This window comes from Podarcis liolepis (genome assembly GCF_965112155.1).
Source record: "Podarcis liolepis genome assembly, chromosome: 6".
Lineage (NCBI taxonomy): Eukaryota > Metazoa > Chordata > Lepidosauria > Squamata > Lacertidae > Podarcis > Podarcis liolepis.
This window is the reverse complement of record NC_139559.1, coordinates 61,653,517-61,674,544: the sequence shown is the minus strand read 5'-3', so window position 1 is coordinate 61,674,544 and position 21,028 is coordinate 61,653,517. Positions and strand designations below refer to the sequence as shown.

Here is a 21,028-nt window from a genome sequence, read left to right as displayed (position 1 = left end):
TAGGACACAAGAAAGACAATATGCGCCTGTGAGTTTTATGCACACTTTATTTTTGAATAAAGTGGGTTTTATGCAGCCTACTACTACTGAAGAAAAGAATCAGCAAATATATCGCAACAGAAGTCTAGTAAGAAAAATGTATAGAAGGTAAATCTAATCCCCTTTGCCTGAAACCCTAGAGACGGAATAGCAATTGGGGGGTGTGTGGAAGGTTGGGCGTGACAAAGCTGTGGTTAAGCACAGATCTTTGCTCTGAGAGATCCCCTCCTCAAGCTGCTTTTGCCTTGCAGAAGTAACGTTGTGGTTTTGCTACACACACTTGTGTGTAACTCTAATGTAAGCAATACAGACCTGAAAACACAGAGCTAAGAGCTAATACTATGAAAAAATACAAACCACAGAACAAGCACAAGAGTCCTAGCTTGCAATTATGCATAACCATTCATGGAAAATCCAAGTTCCAGCTACTGAAAACTATTGAAGCATTTTCCAACAACATGGGCTGAGGCATTAGAGCGCAATTCATTAAAATGAATTCTGAGGACCTTTTGGGAAAGTGAGACTCAAACCGTTCATTAAAAAAAAGCTGCTTTGGGCATTTCCTTCACCCCCTTGTCCTCCTCAGCTCAGAGCTCTTGAAAGTATCTGTGTGTCAATGGCCTGCAAGTTTACAGGTGATTTGTCACAAGAGGGAGGCCTGTTTCCAATAAAATAGGGAACTTATTTTGTATTGTTTGAAAAAAGCTAGTGTTTATTTGGGGTCTCTTTCGAGTCAGTCTGTGAGGGAAAATGAGAAAAGCCAGACTTTTCTTTACACACACACACACACACACACACACACACACACACACATTGTTCTCTTTCAAATATCTCTCTCGTCCCCCATTAGATTATTTTCTTGTACATACACTTGGAAGTAAAAATTTCCTTAGTTTGGAATAATCCAGTATTCTTCAACAGCTAAGTTTAGGAACTCATGATCTTTATTTATAAGGAAAGCATTTGACCGAAAGAGTAGGAAACTCTTGCTTCATCAAGTCCTAAGGTTAGATCCCTACCAGACGACAAGTCTCCAAACAGGCAGGGAGAAGCAGGTACATAGTACCAATTCCCAGCAGTATATCACTGGTACATGGTTTAAAGTCCTCCATGAGTTTGAGGGAAAGGTTTGTAGTGGGCAACTTTCTCTACGCATGGAGGCTCCTCATCCTTGTTGTGCAGGGTTCTGGGTCAGATGGGTAGACTCCATGAGTAGATAAGCGTTCCCACTGCAGACCTTTGCCCTCAAATGTATGGAGGGCTCTAAACTATGCATAGATTGCATGCCAGAGGGGGCAGCGATTGGTAGTCCAACCCCACATTCCTCCTGATGTGTTTGTTTACACACAAAGAGAATCAATGTCCAAATAGGGCTACAGTCTCAAGATTCAGCATTAAGGCTAATGTAGGTTTCATGCTGCAAAAGAAGAAATGCCCTCAAGAACATAGCTGCAATGGAAACCTTCCATTTCCCCACGTCTTCTCTTGCCTGAGTCACTTGCTCTCTCCTTGAATGTATTTGGGGTCATAGGAAGCACAAGTGATTTTGCATTTTGTTTTTTTCTTCCTTCACTGTAAGATGTCAAAATACACAAGTACGGAAAAAAAACTTCCTGCAAGCAAAATGCCAAAAAAAAAAGCACAGAAGTGTAAAAACAAGTGCAGGCTGATTTGTGCATCCTCTTTCTCTAGTGTGTCTAACACCCAAAACCACTCTTAGTTGAGCAGTCACCTCTTTTCTCAACCAAAAGGTGAATATTCTGTCAGCATGGTAGTTTCAAAGACCCTTGAAGATATGTATTTGCAGTACAGACAATAAATTAGGTCATTGTTTGAGAAAGCCCATTAAAATAAATGGTTTGCATTAAGGGTTAGACATCTTAAATGGTCTTGTATATTTAGCTTGTTCTTGCTCCTTTCATAACTCTTATCCAAACAGACCTGACAGCTAAAGTTGCAAGACTTCTGCAAACACTGAGAAGGTATACCAAGTAGGGAGGGTGATGACAGAATCATAGATTGCTTGTGGCTACTGTAAGCACTTTTAATTCTTTTCAATTTATAATAGGTGAATAATTAGATCAAAAATTTTCTGGATTGGCTCTGTACTCTTCCTTAAGAAAAAAAGATGAATGCTTAAGAAGCCTTTCCTGCCCAGGGCTAGATTAAGCCATTGCGGGATTTCTTTGTTAATCCACATTCACAGTCCCACACCTTTGCCTGTTAATCACACTATGCCCTGTGCCAAGAGCCATGCAAAACATGTTCATAATATATTTTTCTTGAGTGCTCAAATCACTTCATATAAATCATCACAGTACAGTTGCAACACTCCTGTGAAACAAGCCAGCAATTATAGTTTTCCATATTCAACATGGGAAGACTGTAAGATAGCAACTTGCCTACAAGAAGGAAGTCGGTCCTTTATCAGATTGAAATCTCAACTGGGACTACCAAGTCTATCATTCATGCTTTTAATCACTAAGCCATAGCAATGATATAGCAGGACCCTACACTGTAGCCAACATGTTAGCTGTTCACTGTTTTATAATACAGTACACACACAAAGGCATGTAATACTCAGATCTGAAATTCACTATGCTGAACGGACCTTTTGACCATTTTGCACTTTAAACTGGGAATGCTCTAGGTAGTTATCATAGTTGAGAAGTTGGTCACATTATTTATTTAAATGCATTTATAGTCCACGATTCACTATGGACAGTTTACATACAGCTCAGTGCAACAATAAACCACGCAAGATGTAAACATATCATATCAACATGAGTTAAAAGGATCAAGAAAACTATGACAGGACAGATGTTCTGATGTTATCCTCCACCTGCCAAGGTCTGTGCAAAAGGTTTATCTTGTCCTGATGTCAAAATGTATAAGCCAAGCAAATAGCTGACCCAGCATTACAAACTCAAATGACTCTAAGTCACTTTCCCATTGCCTCTCCTATACAAAAGCTGAACTCCTATGAAATGATTAAGGAATTTATCACAGGGCTTGTCCAAGCAGCAGTTTCCCTTGCAGCTGGTCTCATGTTGCAGTGCTAAAAAGAAAAAAAAAAGCCAATCCTGGTTTAGCATTGCATTCCCTTCTTTCCATTTTAGTTCCGTACACAAATATTTACCATTTGATGTAGCACTGCTGGCTGTAGCATAGGGCTAATTCTGCAAGTCCCCATGCGGACTACAGGTGTCAGGTGTGTTGACACTTAAAAAAAACACAACACCTTCCACCTGTGAAATAGGGATTTTAAACCCTTAAGTGCATCACTTTATACTTGTTTAAATTGAACACATTTGACACTTTACTGCCCATTCACCCTGTTTGAAGAGATCCCTCTGGAACTAATTTTTGTTTTAACCATCTTGAAGGATTTCTTGGCTAGCTCACGGCTCAACACTAACTTTTGATAATCAATGGACATGATAAAAAGTATAGGTCTTAATGATGATCCTTTGGTAATTCCACTTTCTACATCTCTCCATTAGAGGAACTGGTATCAGTTTCCATTAAGTATGGCACCATATCCCTATTTTATTTTACTTTACTAAGGACACCTATCAAGGGACTCTTTTTTTCCTAGATTGAGACATGCTGGTTTCAACCACATTACCAGGAACTGAACTTCTCTCCAAACCTACAGCTGTCACTTGGCTCAACCAGTTATGAGACATTCTTGGTGGAACCTAACCTATCATCTGGGAATTGTCCAGTTTTATATTACTTATCTGTAAGCTATTTCAGGCTGCTTCCGACTCCTGATATTTGTGTGGGGAATTCATCACTCCTTCACATGTCTGGCAAAGTCTTTCAGTTAAAGGGGCACTTACACAAAAGAAGTTATCCAGAGAGAACAAGGCAGGGCAAGTTTCCTTGATCTCACCAGTACAGCACCGTTAACAAGGGACTCATAGTGAAAAATACTCACTGCACTTCCATCATTCCTTTTAAAAGCATTAGAAATGTCAAGCACGTTGAAGAGTGTAGCATTTCAAGGCTGCCCAAAACTCTACTCCCTTTCCCTTCACACCTGCATGGTGATGAACATGTGGTATGTGTATCCAGACTGCCTCTGGGATTCAAAAACTGAACTGATTCTGCTCCAGTGGTTTAAAAATAGGCCTCTTGGGGTGGGCATGGAGGTGGAAGACAGGTTATTACATTCCTTTTGGGCTATAGATTTTCTTGTATGCATATTTAAGAGTAAAATTGGTATTGGCAAACTTTAGGAAACATTTGGAAGACCACCTCCCCTTCATCTTTAGGTCAAGGGAGGGTTTGCAAGCTATTGTTGCACAGTAAGCTTCCATCCCTAACTTCTTACTGAGAAGGGTCCCACAGCGCAAGGATCCTAGATACAGAAGAGAGTGCCTAGCAAATTTGGGTCACTAGTTAATTTCACAATCTGTTTTGTTTCTGATTTCAATTGATTTGGCTTCACTTAGCCATTGAGTTTTTATAACAACCTTATCTTCAAGAGCCTGTGAGCAGCCATTACTACAGAAGAAAAGAAAATGAGGGGATAATGATGATGATAAATTATGACATGAAACTATTGTTTTAACATAAATGCATCTGGAAATTGCATCTTTTGTGATTTTTAAAAATATGGAATCAGCAAATCTGCATGTTATGGGTATTACTAATAATGCTTATATGGAAGCTTCTTATGGGTAATCATGCAATGCTACATATTCATTTATCTTTAAAATATGGATTTTAGACATATTTTTGCTCCAATAAGCAAAACATTATGAGGAAATGTTGGGGAATGAAGTGTGGCAAATCCGTTTTTTGAAAAAGGAATAGCATTTTTGGTACTCAAGTTTTTACATTTGCAGTACATAAACTTTAATATATATAATACAGTTATTACCACTGAAAAGAGGATGTCTCTGTGCCTGCCACTCTGATATGAAAATGTATAAGCTGAATGAGAAAATGGGATACAATCACCTTAGAATATGAATTTCAGTATCTGATCTGTGCATAGTAAAATTCCAAATATGTGTTTATATATAATTTGTTAACAGCAAGAACTGCAAATAAGGAAAAGAACTCCTAGACATGAGTTTGCAGTTGGGATTCTCAGTCATGCTTGCCTTCTGCGTTCCAGAGTCTGGAAACTGCCAGTGCAGCAATATATTTAACATTGTCAGGATTTGTATTATATCTTCCTCCCAAGAATTTCAGAGGGGAAAAATAAATGCATTCTCCAGAAACTGAACAGAGGCGTTGTTTTTGGACCTGAATACAGAATCTGGCCTGAAATTCCATTTACAGTATTGTCAGCTTTTCACCATGCTTGAATTAATATAGTATCCTGCATCTGACATCCTTCCTATGTGTGCTTACCACCCTGGGATCCTTTGAAAGTAAGGGCGGCATCATCATCATCATCTGAGAGAAATCCAGTCCAAATCCAAAAAGCTGCTTAGGCTCACGCATATGGTTTGTGCAAACCTAGTGGAATTTTAAAGCTCCCCCCCCCCCCCATTAAGAGCTGATCTCTTTTAAAATAACTGCTTTTGAAACTTCCTTTCGCTTCAAAAGTAGGTTGGCGTGTGAATCGTTCAAAAATGACAATCCCATATTTGTTAACAGAGTGAGCTTCAATGTTCTTTGCAGAACCTTCAAAAGTTACAACAAGGCTTTCCATGACAAGGCTTCACTATGAAGCATATGGTACCTTTAGACTAGAGTTGGAGCCCCTTCCAACTCCATGGGTCTATGATTATATCTGCTTCAGGTGACTGGAAAAGAGGATTCTTTTTCATAATGGTGTATGATGTGGCGCTGCCTTATACCCCATTAGACTACTTCTCCAGCTAGTCTAACAATAACAGAATCAGGCCCTTCTCAGATTTCTCCCCACACCTCTCACTGACTTCTTCACATGCTCTGCTAGGTTTAGCGCCTCGTTCTTCCCTGCAGCTTTTCCAATTTTGGCTACTGCTGATTATTCTCAACTTGCTGTACCTATTATTTGTTCCAGCAATCAGCGTTTGAAGTCAGAAGGTGTGGCAAGTGACAGGCAGATCCCACTGTGGGAGAAGGTAAGACAAACACAAACTCCACAGGGTCTTTTTTCTTCTGAAATTCAAAGTTCACCCACCCAGCTAACCATCTCTAGTCCGCAAGCCTTGAAGGGGGGCTGGCTTAATGTGGTCTCAAACACTCTGGGTCATCATATACCTGGCTTGGTATTTCTCTGTGTTCCTCTGCAAGATTGGGAGAATAGGAGCCTAAACTTAGCAGCATCTTTTCATAGTTAAGGGGTGGTGCTTCTGCGACCCAAGAGAGAAGAATTTGCCTGTCTTCCACAGTTGCTTGTCTAAATATTCAAAACTCTGCAATAAATGCAACATGTAACAAAAATATACATTATTATCTTCATTTTTCTGTTAACAGCCTTAGTATTCATTGAAGTTCTATCCAAACAGCAAAGATTTGATTCAGGCCAAACGAGAGAAAAACTGAAGGGTGTTAATGTATTTATTTGAACAGTGAACCTGCCATCAAAGAGCTCTACTCTCATATACATATTTTGTCACCAGAATGTTTAAGGCACAAAAAATAAATGATAAAGCAGCTGTATCATTTTTAAAGATAATTAATACTTATGCTGCTCAACTCAAATAAAAATGCAACTTTCTGGAGCCACGTGATTATATGAAAAGTGCTGATTTAATTAAAACAGAGGCTAATTTCAAACCCACACAGTTACAAAGCAAAGCTGGAACATACAACACAAGCCTGCCCTGAAGGCTGAGAAGTAAATGGCAAATTACAAAGAGCTTTTTAAAAGCCACGTGACTTTAAAGCTGATCTCATTATTTTGGACAGCAGACAATTTTATATGCATTGTCAGTACCGAGGCTGATCACATCCTAGTTTTAAGCACTGAACATTAAGTTTATCACACAGTTGTTTTCAACACACCTTTTGTAAGCTGCCTTGGTATTTTCTCTCTGACAATTAGTGCTTAGCGTCAAAGGCCCGAAGGAAAAGTGACTACTAGGCAAACCCCTACAATATTATAAGTATAGTCTATGATACAGCTGTATGTTTTGCTATGATAGGTCAAGCCATGGTTTACTGGGATGTGAGTGCTCTTAGAGAACAGTTCACAGTTGGTTTGCTCCTCCCTCAGTCTATTTTACTCTCATACCGTATGTGAGCTAACCCAAGATTTGGCTTAGTGTATGTCATCTGAAGCCAAGTTTGTGGTTAAGTTCTCTCCTCCTCAACCAAAAACTGTAGCCAGTGTTTATTTGTGAAGAGAGCACTATAGTACGCAGCTCCTGCTTGTGTTTCTCATAGCATCTGGCTGGCCACTGTGAAAAGAGAATGATAGACTTAATGGGAGTTTGGTTTGATCCAGCAGGGCTTTTCTCATGCTCTTGTCTAGAAAGCTTATATTTTCCAATTTACAAAGCATATGCTTTTCGGTATTCTTTTCTAAGCTCACCAAGTACCACTGCAGTCGTTAATGAAGTTGTCCTAATATAGATAAACTCAAAGGTGGAGGTAGCCTACATTGTATATGTACATTCTCCAAACAGCAATCAAAGAGAAGAGCTGTGTTAGAAGCTCAGATCAAAATAGGAGACTCGCTTGTTATTGGATGAAAGGAAAAGGAAGCAGCATCTGTCATCTTAAAGAATACAAAATAGGATCGGACCATTAGCGAAATAATTGGTGAAATGAACCTTTCAATTCACTAATCACAAATTCGTGACTTGTGAGCTGATGACATTACACTAAATACTTTAATTCACTGCCTCTTGCAATGCATTTAGGATAATTCTTCAAGTAAATTATTCATTCATTCATTTAGCTTATCCATTCAAAATACACTTGCCATCATTAAATCTCCCAATATATATTTCCTGCACTGAGGTTGATTTATAGATTGATTTATTAACTAAATACTTAAAATCAAGGCAAATAAGAAACTAAGTGAAACCTTTAAAGTCAATTGTGATAGGAAAACGAAAGTTAAAGCATGTGATGCATATTTCAAGGATACAGAACAATGGTGAAATTTTAAGTTTAGAATATCCTTTGAAGTGAAAGGCATGTCTCTGACACATTAAATTAGGCAGGATGATTAAGAAATGCTTTAAAAATTGCGTCATGCCAACCTACCCTGACCTTTACTACAAACCCTCAGGTCTCCAATAAGAGCTGGGTGCTTTGTCAAAGCAATTTACCAGACATCTTATTAGCTGTGTCAGGGGGTCTCACTCTTTAATTTGTTGAAACTGTTTGTGAAGGAGTTCTGTGCAGCCTTTGAAGACAATGTATGCAGATGAACTTTCTAATTCGTTTCCCCTCTGAACTAGAGAGTCATCTGTTTTCTCAGAAACAATAGCTTTTGCCAACTGTCTCTTGTGGCACTCTCAGAAAAACACAGGTGTTCCCTCTGGTCTTCAAGGAAGAGGAAATACCATACTGATTAAAATTTGGGACGCACTAACCAAGGGGGACTTGAGCTTCTTCCCCCACTTTCCCATCACCTAAATAAATGAGTAGATATGTGACATGTAGCCTGCAACAGGCTTATTCTCAGCGTTCAAACACATAATTGGATAACCCCAGGTGGAAGCCAGAAAGATTATACCAAGGAGGCCAAGGAGGAAAGCTGTTCTATTCCACAGCAGCATATGCAGCAGCCTATAAAAATCATAGCCAACATGCTTCATAGCCACATTCTAGTTTTTTCCTACAGGACACTATTGCTTAATACCATTTAAAATGAAATGAAAAGCAGAGCCAAGAACACAAGGTGTAAGAGCCTAAGAGTTTTGCCACTGGCTTCCCTGGAATCAGAATTTTAGCCCTAGTTTTTATGCAGTTGCTTTTTTCTATTTTGATGAGCAGCACAGTTTTTTTTGCACACATACACTTACGTGTATTCCAGCATTGCCTCATTTCTTTCCATCTAGGCTGAAACACACCCTTGAGCATGTAACAGTGAACACACCCATGGCTCGTAAAAACACTTTCCAACTCTCCTCCCCAACTCCTTTAACTATGAATCATCTGTGCCGTTTACTACCAGGATCTACTAATGGAATTTTGCCTTCATGAATTCCTCTCCTAGATCTAGAAATCACTGTGACTTAGTACTTTGAGCCTCACTGTCCCCAGTGAATGCTACCTACAGCCAATGACTCATCATCAGGCTCTCAATAAGTTTGTTGACTTGAGAATCACTGCTGCAGAGCTTGTGTCTTCAGAACTTCAGATATTGCTTGTCAGGATCAATCCATCAAAAGAAATGCAAAGTCATTTGTGCTAAATCTCTGTGGCTCTCACAGATCTAAAGAGGATGTTGAAATTTCATAGTGGTGAAATGTGTCCACCAGATGTCATCATCAGAAAATGAATCCATGAGCAATATCTACAGTACAAGATCCAGTCTGGACACGTGTAAGTGGTTTCTCATGCTTCCAGTACAACATATCAAGTGAGGACCCCTAATCTTGTTTCAGTGGGATGCACCTGTTGGCTTCACACTTGGCCTCCATGCATGTGCATGGATGGGCTCTTCAAGAATTAGCAAGTGGTTGTGCAAGGTGCTGCGTAAATAGCCAATGCATGTACAATTATATATGCACAGAAGCCTCTTTCACATTGTGGATTATTGGCTCAGAGTCTGGGAACACAGTTAGCAGGTGTCGCCTTGATCCCCACCCCCCATATTCAGTGTATGTATTGAGGGAATTAGGAAGAGGCTTATGGCTGTCACTCAAATACACAAACTTAGCAGAATCATGTTATTTAGCAGTCTGGAATCCTTGCATCTTGTAAACATCTGAATTGACTAGCCCACACTGCCAAAGAACCCAACTCCTTTTGAGCATCCTAAACACCTGAGTTCTCTTTTATTTTAAAATAAATGCCCAAGTAACCATGTTTAAGCAACACTATCCTCCATCAGCTGTTTTAAAGTACTGCCAAAAACTCTTGTTTGGAATCAAGGTTTTCACCCTGGGCCCTTCCCAAATACCATAAAGTCTAAACTTCATCTTAGTGAACACTGTCATTCTGTTTCTCAAGGTTTCAGATGGGATTACAGTGTAAAAAACTCTCATCTGTATGGTGGTTTTGAAAAAGGTCAGATGCGCATCCAACCTCAATACCTACACATGCCACCTTGGTCTTTCACGAGCCCCATCTATTCACAGCCAGAAATTACAGAGCCCATCGGCATGATATAATGCAGGTACTCCATACAAGAACAGAACTGATCTTTCCAGTGTTCCAGTCACTTCTTGCCCTTCCCATTTGGTGTTGGAGAACTCAGATTTTATTTTTCTGTTCTGCATGCCATCCATGTTTAGAAATAGTGTAAATAATTAAGTTATAACAGTGAGCAATTACAAAGGAGCAAATCACAGTCCTATCTTAAAACAGGACTGAAAGAATACATATCTGTTTCTTTGCCCTTTGATAAACCACATGAAGGGTAAAGCAAGTTAACAAATGCAGTTCACCAAGCCAGAGTTTGTGCAAGTGCATATTTCCATACTTTGTCTTCTATGGAAGAGAACGTTTCCACATGCCTGCCCACTGGTACACAGACAGCAATGTCAAATACAGTATTTTTCAGTGAAAACTGCATCCCAGAAAAAAGTCAGAGACCAAGCTGTGCACTGGGCCTATCAATGTTTCCTTTATGTGAGAGCCAAGTTAACATTCTTTGATAACAGTTCCATCTCTCAAGAAGTATAAATCACTATCTTATTAAAACCATTTGAAATAAGGAAAGCGTTTTGGGAGCCAAGCATTTATGTAATGTTAAGTGTCCTGCAACTGTTGATGGGATTCAAATGCCTCTCTTTTACTGGCTTTAATTCAGAACTACTACATGAAGCCTATCCAGCCTTAAACCAATTTGTTACTTGCATAAACATATTGAAGCAAGTGCTGCATCTCACTTCAAAAAACCCCCCTGCAACTCTTTAAAGCTATCTGAAAAAGGAATTGTTCAAACGCCCTTGCCTAGACTTTCCAGTTGTCAGCATTTTACCTGGGCATTTTAGGTCAGCCCACTTTCATGGTCCTAAGAGTTTATTAGAATCTCAATCCGCAAATACAGTACAGTGGTACCTCAGGTTACATACGCTTCAGGTTACACACTCCGCTAACCCAGAAATAGTGCTTCAGGTTAAGAACTTTGCTTCAGGATGAGAACAAAAATCGTGCTCCGGCAGCGCAGCGGCAGCAGGAGGCCCCATTAGCTAAAGTGGTGCTTCAAGTTAAGAACAGTTTCAGGTTAAGTACGGACCTCCGGAATGAATTAAGTACTTAACCTGAGGTACCACTGTACATAACAATGCTAAACACAGGGTCGAGAAAGGTTACCGACCCTATGAATATGTTAAATTCTGCTTCTTGACAGGTCATTTTGTATGGGCAGTAACAAAACAAAAACAATGCTTCCCCCCACCCACCCCCGGTTCCACAAGGCAAAAAAGAAATCCACGACATCTAAAGACAGACCAAATGCCACATCACTGTAAGACACTTGCAATTAAAGCTTTATGATGTAGAAAATATACCTGCCAGCGTTTGTGTAGGCAGACACCTGCTATTCTCTGCCAGCACATCTTGCTTTCATTTCTCAGCTGCACAGCTCTGGAAGGCGGCAAGCTGAGTGTTCAGTTCCCCATCCGACCTTCTAATTAACAGGCACCAACAGCTAATCTCTACTTGCAATCACTGTATTTGCGTTCACAGTGAAAGTTGCACCACAACTCCCTCAGGAGATCACTGGTTTCAACCCTTTCAGAAGCTGTAAACTCCACAAGGGCACCCCAGATTTAAGAATAGGGAGCTCCTGCAAAAAAAAACACACATTAAAAAATGGACATGTGAACATAATTGTTTGTACCAAACAGGGAATAACAAAGCACCTTAGGCAGCAGCCACCTCAGTTTTTCTCTAGGCATGAAGCATTCATACACTGTAGACCTGGGAAATCTGGGCTGAAGTCCCAACTCAGCCTTGAACTCACTGGGTGGCCTTTGCTAAGGTATTAAATCACAGGCTCTGAGTCTAAAACTAGAATAATAAATGATCAAGGTGTGGTTGTATAAATAAACATGATAAAAGATTACAAGGCACTAGTATGCTGATCAATAAAATTCTCTTGGAAGTTTGTGTTTATGATAACGCCACTGTGCACTGGCTCATTCCAGGTGAGCAAAACATGCTGAGGCACTTCACTCTGCCTAGGGTTTAGCTGTGAGTGATCTGTGCAGATCTGTGTGCAATATTTGTGCCCTGTCCCAATTAATGCTCCACTTGCAGGTTTTATGGCATGTTAGCAAGCACTTTCTATATGGTGTCATGTGTTTTTTATGGTCTACCTCATCATTACCATTGCTCCAACATTTCACATTCATCGCCCCTATGTTAAAATATTCTTATGAATTGTGGGGGGCAGACTCCCCCTCCCATAACCTCTACATTCAGTGAAGGGTTAGAATGTGAGCAAACCCATAAATTCAAGAATTTAGCAAGGCCTGGAAATATTACCAGCTAGCTTTTTCATGAGGCCAGCCTGGCAACAGCTCGCTAGGGGTGGGTCACTGAAGAAACAGAAGGTTGATAACAGCCTGCTTTGTTTGATAATGGTAAGCCACCGCAAAGCATGTCACCACCATGCCTCATTCCAAAGGAACACAAACATTGGTTAAGTGCCAAGACCCCTGTAATTTTGCTAACAATAGGCAAAATTTGGGGTAGCTTGCAACAATGTTTGAATATGCAAGTTTCTGCCCTGGTAGACACTTAATGTCGCTTTTGCGAAGTTGGAGGCTAGATAATGTTTTTCTGATATTGAGTAGCAACAGTAGCTCCAGCTGCTGTATAAGAGAGAGTTGTTAAAAATACTTCACTCCAAGTAAACAAACATAGGATTGTGCTGGAACAAAAGGACAGAGTTCTGGTGACCACAGATTTCGGCTTTACTACTACTATGATGAGCCACTGGTTATGTGTGAGCACAATTACCACTTATCTTAATTTAGTTGTACCTTGGATCCCGAGCGCCTTGGTACTGTCAGCATCGCCCTAGAGCCAGTGCACCGACTGGACTCATGCACCTCAACCCCGACTGGGCTAGGCGAGCTGGGTAGCACCGCCAGAGACCTCCTTGATCACAGGAACAGGTCACAGTGCTGTGGACTCACAGCTTAGAGCTGAGAGCACCGGATTCACTGTCTCAATAATACAGTCGTTGCGCAGCAGAGTTTTGCAGAGTCTTGCAGAGTATAAACCACTCGGAGAGCAGCTCTGTAGAATATCTTCCTTTTATTCTGTAACTACAACTATGATACAAAACTATATACAGAGCTGAATATTCTAAGCATAAATCAATGCTACACTGAGAGTCTGCAGCTGCTCTTAGCAGCAATCTTATCTCTAGGATCTCTAACACTCTCACTCTCTCCGATACACTGACTGACTGACTCTCTCTCTCACACACAGATATGTTGCTGGGCAGAATAAGTAGATAGGCAGGACACGCCTCCTGCTCTCTGTGGAGAGTCAGCAGAGACCATCAGGAGATGATCAGGAGATTCTTGGGTATGGGAGGGGTGAAATCTCCTCAGGTACTTGGGCATTTTGGCTCCCAAATGCTGCAAACACGGAAGTGAGTGTTTCAGTTTGCGGACGTTCTTTGGAACCCTAACGTCCAATGGGGCTTCCACGGCTTCTGATTGGCTGCAGGAGCTTCCAGCAGCCAATCAGAAGTTGCGCTTTGGTTTCCGAACGTTTTGGAAGTCGAACGGACTTCCAGAATGGATTCCATTCGACTTCAAAGGTACGACTGTACAGTGGTACCTCGGGTTAAGTACTTAATTCATTCCGGAGGTCCATTCTTAACCTGAAACTGTTCTTAACCTGAAGCACCACTTTAGCTAATGGGGACTCCTGCTGCTGCTGTGCCGCCGGAGCCCAATTTCTGCTCTTATCCTGAAGCAAAGTTCTTAACCTGAAGCACTATTTCTGGGTTAGCGGAGTGTGTAACCTGAAGCGTATGTAACCTGAAGCATATGTAACCTGAGGTACCACTGTACAGGGAAATTTACTAATGTTTGATGTTTTATTATGCTTTACATCTGTTGGAAGCCACCCAGAGTGGGGCAACACATATATTATTGTTATTGTTATTATTATTCAGTTCCCAGAGTTCCCCAGAAAGGTTATAAAACTATCCAGAAATAGGAGGAATGAGAAATTTCTAGTGTAGATGGGTTATAAAACTATCCAGAAATAGGAGGAATGAGAAATTTCTAGTGTAGATGGGACCACTACTGCAACTGGTAGTTGCTGGTGTTGACTTCACCACAGTCAATGAAGGACAATCAATGAGGAGAAAGACTGCCCCAGTCTTCAAGGAAACCATGTACAGTAGAAGCTGAAACAATATTCATGCAAAGATCTGACTACAAGGGGATCAAATGCTAATGCAAATTGTTACCTCTGTTACCTCTGCCTGCAAGGAAGAATCTGATCTCTTATCAGCAAATTGGACTAAGTTACACATTCTGTCTAGACCTAAGTGACATGTGGGTGCAAAACAAAACAAAATACATAAAAAGGATTTGAAATGTACACCTTGTGGCTGCAGTGCTGTCAACTATTCCCTTCCTATTGTTTAACTATTTCCTTATGCAAGTGATAACAAGATACTGGCTTATTATTCAAAGCTTGCACCTTTACATAATTTAACATAGTCAAAATAAAAAAATTCCTTCCAGTAGCACCTTAAAGACCAACTAAGTTAGTTCTTGGTATGAGCTTTCGTGTGCATGCACACTTCTTCAGATACACTCTGCATGCACACGAAAGCTCATACCAAGAACTAACTTAGTTGGTCTTTAAGGTGCTACTGGAAGGAATTTTTTTATTTTGACTATGGCAGACCAACACGGCTACCTATCTATAATTTAACATAATTGTTCACAACACTTATTTGGCTACTTGTGTCTACATGATGTTTGTGGCATGTGAATTCCATCTTTTCATCCAAGGTCATCTTAATCTGTTTTAGTATTTTAACTTTTGTACTTTTAAAGTAGGGGGTTATAACTTCTTCTTGAATGCAGTGTTTTATATTTTGTAAACTGCTTTGAGGGTTGTTGGGGTTTTTACCATCAAGCGGTATTTAATTTTATGAAATTAGTAAACACAAAAATAAAACTAACATCTACTTTAAGGCGTATTGTTGCGTCTCTGAATTATGGTCATATTTTTGTAAATATCTATCCAATTTGGACATTCCCTGCATCTAATTTTTAAAAAATGAGTTGGTTAACAAATATGCCATGTGCTTGAAATAGCTGTGTGTGATTGTTACCATGTTTTGTAATTTCTGGCTTTCTTCTCACTAGACCCCTCTCAGCACTTCACCCATCAACATTCAGCAATGGGTACAAGCTTCACATTCCGATTGTACTGAAAGACAGGTGTAAAGATGAATGTGCATCCGCGCCATAAAATATGAAAGGGGTTTTCACATTGCTTGATTAAAAGTACCCACGTGCAAACTAAACCTACAAAGGCTACAGCTATCAATTCAATCCTGATAAAGGAAAAACATTTCAGGTGCTCTTTTATTAAGAGGCTTGAAGAAAGATAAATCATTTCATGCATCCCAAACACAGTCAGAATCCACATTCTGGAAAACTTGTTATTCTAGTAAACTTCTCTCTCTCTTATGCAATGTTTTGTGCCTATAAGGCACAATGGGTACACTGCAACTAGGTAAGCAATCTACAGCTTATGGGTTACCTGGGGGTTCTTTGGAACTTACCGTATTTTTCGCACCATAGGGCGCACCGGACCATAGGGCGCACCCAGTTTTTTTGGGGGGGAAATAAAGGGGAAAAAATGATTCCCCCCCCCAGGCGCAGGGTTCCCCCGACCCCAGCCCCCAAACAGGCAGCTCTCTGCAAGCCACGGGAGCGCTCCCGCTGCTTGCGGAGAGGTCCGCGAAGCCTGGGCGCGCTGCTCTCAGCGCGCGCAGGCTTCGGCATGCTGGCAGCTCTCCGCAAGCAGCGGGAGCGCTCCCGCTGCTTGTGGAGAGGTCCGCGAAGCCTGGGCACGCTGATCTCAGCGCGCGCAGGCTTTGGCATGCTGGCAAGTCTCCGCAAGCAGCGGGAGCGCTCCCGCTGCTTGCGGAGAGGTGTGCGAAGCCTGGAGAGCATGAGGGGTCGGTGCGCACCGACCCCTCTCACTCTCCAGGCTTCAGTGAAAGCCTGCATTCACACCATAGGACGCACACACATTTCCCCTTCATTTTTGGAGGGGAAAAAGTGCGTCCTATGGTGCGAAAAATACGGTAATTAGAATCCCAAGAAACTTCTCATGCCATTTGTATTCTTGGGGTATGTGTAGAGTTTGTGTGTATTTTTTTCCAGGGGGGTGAGGGTTGTTTCCATGTGTTCCCAGTGTGTATTTGCTAAAAATGCATCATATGAAACAAATTTTAGATTTTCTATTTGACAGATGGGAAACATGGGCCTTGGCCATGTATGGCAACCTTTTAATAAAATCATATGGCATTGCAAGCAACAACTGAACCAAAAAAAACAACAAAAAACCACAGTTAAATGTGAGTTTGCCTTTAATGGTGGCAAATGATTTAAAAAAAATAAAACTTGACAGTTTTAAATCATTTGGGTCTGACAGGTTGTGCTTAGACACACAGGTGTTCCGCACTAGGCTGACCTTACTCTCAGGGTGCATATGTGCCATAAATCATTGAGCATCTTGTAAAATCAATTACAAGGACAAGACATTGTGGATCTGCTCTTACAAGAGAAAGAAAGAAAAGAACCCTACACCTGCGCTGCTAAGAGCAAAATCAAACACGCAATGATGACATTCTTCTACCTTCCATTCATCCTTCTGATTTATTCTTGTCATTGAAGAAAATTCCCCCATTGTTCCATGTTAAAGAACAATGGTGGAAACCAATAGCTTGCAGAACCCCAAGTCTCATTCAAATTCTCCTGCATTTGAGGCACTAGTTTCAATGAGCACTGCATAACACAAACAAACAAAACCCACAATATGAAATGAATGTCCGATTAAAAATCACGTGCTGAGGCCCAGGTTACTAAAAATGAAAGTATTGTTGTAATGAAGCAAGTCCAGAAAGCATCTTCAATTGGATTTGCTATTACAAAGGTATTGCTGTGCAATAAATATTTAATATTAACTTTCTGGATCAGTCTAGGCTGAACCAAACAGTCAACATGGAATATTTATGACTAGTCAGACTGCTGGCTCTTATGCGCCTCTTAACTGACATGGGAAAGGCTTTTCTGGTCGTGACCCACATTCCATCTATGAAGAAACATGGTTGGACAATGGCCTTGGTTGGGCTGGGTTACAAATAAATTACTGAGATTGCAAAACAGTTACATTGGTCACATCTTTTAAAACACAATAAAAAGAAAGCATTTAAACTACCTCGGCATACTTCTTGATTAGGGAAGGTCAAGCCAGTTAACAAACAAACAAACAAACAAACAAACAAACAAACAAACAAACAGGTTTAATGTTAATTGGAATTCAAATAATACTAGCTAAGGCACAAAATATTACATAAAGAAGCTTATAAAGGTTACATTGGTCACTGCAGAATTGCCCACATAGTGATTCACGGTTTTACAAACTTTCACATAATAACAATATATAAAACAGTAGTTAGTATCTGTGGTGTCTACACACACGTTTGGGCCTTTTTTCCCTTCTCTTAATTAATGATTCCACAGAACAGATGTGTGCATGTGTGTGTATACACAAACACACATACCGTATTTTTCCGTGTATAAGACTAGTTTTTTTTAACCAAAAAATTAGGTTTAAAATTGGGGCTCGTCTTATACATGGGTAGTGCTGAGGGGTATTTTCTTAATTTTGAGTCCCCCAAAATAGTCTTATACACGGAAAAATACAACATACATATATACCTATACATATCTATATTTTGTAGTCTTTCAAAAAGAGAGGGGCTGGAAACTAGTGTGTTGATACACTGATATGAAGAGGATACATATCAGTATAAAGAAGCAGCTATGTTACTATACTGCTTCCTATTTTGCCTATTTCATTCATAGGCAAGTTAAATATGGTGAGGGGGAGTGACACAGTCCTGCAATGTCAGCAGGTCTGCCGCAATAGAAAGTGACCTGAGAAAGCGCTCTCAGTGTACATATGCATGCAGGAAGCACTTGAGAAGTGCATTCTCGTCACAAAAAGGATTATAACCATTCCAGCAGAATGCACTTTAGATTGAAAAATAATATAGGATGTGGATGACATGGCAATGATATCATTTGTACAGGGTTCCAAAAAGGTGCCTCCATTCTGCACTGAATGCTCTTCATCATACAGTGTGTACATGTGCCCTTAATCTGCCTCTGGTTCCTCCTCCTCCTCCTAACAACAACAACAACAACAACAACAACACAAAGTAGAAGTCACAAATAGAGCTATCTTGCCAGGACCTGATAAGTTTTGCTTTAAAACACTTGAAAACTATTAAAGGGCCTCTTAAAACATGAAATGCCAGAATACCTTGATTTTCAGTTTTAGCTGTGCTAAGCTGCGCCGTCCAAATGTTTGTTTCTTTTTTAAAAAAGTTTGGCGGGAAAGAGGAAAATGATAGATAGCTAAGAAAATTATGCAAATAATTTACAAATGGAAAAAAACAACAAAGAAATGTTGCTCCCAAGAGGAATGCAATTGAAACCTGGAAACTTGATTCAAGAGAGGATGACAAAACCAGTTCTATGCATTGCCTTAAAATACTCTATACTTGTTTGGGGAAAGTCTTCTAGGGATTCCATCTACCCTAATGAACAAGAGATCTGGAAAAGCAGGCTGGATTTTCATTTATTCACACACTTGCTTTAGAGTTGTTATCCTTTGCATACAATCATGTTAGCCCAGGATGTGCAATATTTACAAGATATATAAATCAGGATTCTCTTCACTAAATATTTTAGTTTAAAAATTCATGGGGGACAGCAATTTCATAATAATAAACATATAGACACTTGAGAAATTTACACCACACACTGCAAAATAGTCACAGCATATTCATAAATGTCAGGGACTGGCAGAGCTGCGAAGCGTGTGTGGTAGAGGCTGGGGACCAGGAGAGTGACCCAGGAGAGGGCACAAGTAATTTATGGAGTGTGATACCACCCAAAAAGCAGGAGTCAGGGGCAGGAGGGAGAGTCAAGGCAGGAGGAAAGTACACAGGATGTGGTGGAGGGAGAAGGGATGGGTCATGTGAGGAACGGGCAGGTAGATCCCCCACTTTCCCCTGCCCCACTGCCTCCTAGTACCAGGAGCGGCTTGAAAAGGAAAGAGCAGTGACGACTTCCATACAGGAGAAGTCTCAGGTTGTAAGCAGGCAACTCGACAGAGGAGGGCATATAAGCCAAAAGAGGGCAGGGGCCCTCTGCTGCTGCAACAGCTCCCTATGGCTAAGACCTGTGGACCGCTGCCTAGAGGCTAAAAGCGTGTGTGTGTATCTGGAGCACCGTGAAACCTGCTGAAGTGTTTTTCTTGCTGATAAAGAGTAAACTAACAGATGTGTGCTTTTTCCTTATCAGGGATGGGCCATGATATGATATGATATTCCATGATATGGAATACAAACATAAACCAAGTAGCAACCTGCTTAGCATAACCATTAATGATTTTGACAGTTCATTTGATGTAAGATGTAAAATTTGATGTAAATAATTTTGCCACAACAGAAGTTAATTAACTTACATTTACAGAAATGTTGCTTGCAAACTCAGTTCCACCAAACTGAGATACTTTGAAGTAAGTGACTGATTTGGCTCCAACTTTAAAATGCCTATTGAATAAAACAGAGAGAGGCGGGAAGAAATTCAAACAAAACCCTGCAAACCTATCTAAGTGATTGCTTTGTTGTCCTGCGAGAAACATTGGCTTAGTTTGAACAATGTGCACACACCCCATTTTCATGCTGCCCCTTCTTTCCATCCATTTCAGCATGCTGCAATAAGCCAGGAAGTAGTCAATCAACCATAGTTTGCCATTTTGACCTAGCGATTATGGTAACCAGGTTTGGAACAAGCCAGTTTCCTGGTTGGATGGAATAGGAAACTATGGTAACTGCTGGGTTTAATCAAGGCATTATTAGAAAGGAGGGAGGGAAGTGCTACATGTGTAAGCAGAAAGCTCATACATATATTGGTTTATAAAGGTGAGATATGATTTCCCAAATGCAAGTCCTGTTGACTCAAACTAAGTGACAGGCTGCCACAATAGGAAAAAGTAGGAATTGTTGCCCTTCTTTCTGGCTTTCAAGTATGAGTATTTGGGATATCAGAAATTAACGCTTAGTGACATTTAATGGTTGATTTAAAACAAGAGCAACAACAACTCCAGCAGGATTTTCTAACAGACTGCAAACTCCAGTTGAGTTAATACAGATACTGATGTAATGCATAACAGGATTTAAGAACAGCTAGAAAAATGAAGCTGGGCAGAAGAGGGAGGAAGATTGAATAAATACATGATAGCATAGCCTACACTCTTAATCTCTTACGACATCCCAGTGTTAAATTAGCACTGATCCTAACAGCCTTCCTGCTATTATCATAAATTCTAGTAAGGATAACAAGCCTTTTACTGGGCGAGTCCAGCTTCTTGTGAGACTATGCCATAAACAGCCAAGTCTGCTTTGCCTTTGCCTTTTCTTTTTGTTGTAGACAAATTCATCAGCTCAAACAATTAAAACTGCACTATGTTTATTTTTCCTGCAACATAATCAGAGCATCCTTTTGTTTTTTCAGGACACTGTCTAAAAAGGGAGAAAAGTTTTTAAGAGCAGCAAGGTATTGTTGTGTGTGCACTATACATAGAAAGCTGTGACCCTTGAAGTATGAAACTATGC

The 21,028-nt window shown here is 40.4% G+C and overlaps 1 protein-coding gene across 4 annotated transcripts in view; it reads right to left on the bottom strand.

The window, feature by feature from the left end:
- The window catches only part of ROR1 (receptor tyrosine kinase like orphan receptor 1), a 161,629-nt gene that overhangs the window by 98,859 nt on the left and 41,742 nt on the right, over positions 1–21,028 (bottom strand). The window contains exon 1 of one of the 4 annotated variants that reach the window (XM_083510274.1): positions 11,628–11,739. The exons of the other annotated variants lie outside the window; for them this stretch is intronic. The gene's annotated coding sequence lies outside the window, so the exon portion shown is untranslated. Of the gene's footprint in view, positions 1–11,627; positions 11,740–21,028 lie in introns of those variants that run through there. 4 annotated transcript variants of the gene reach the window in all.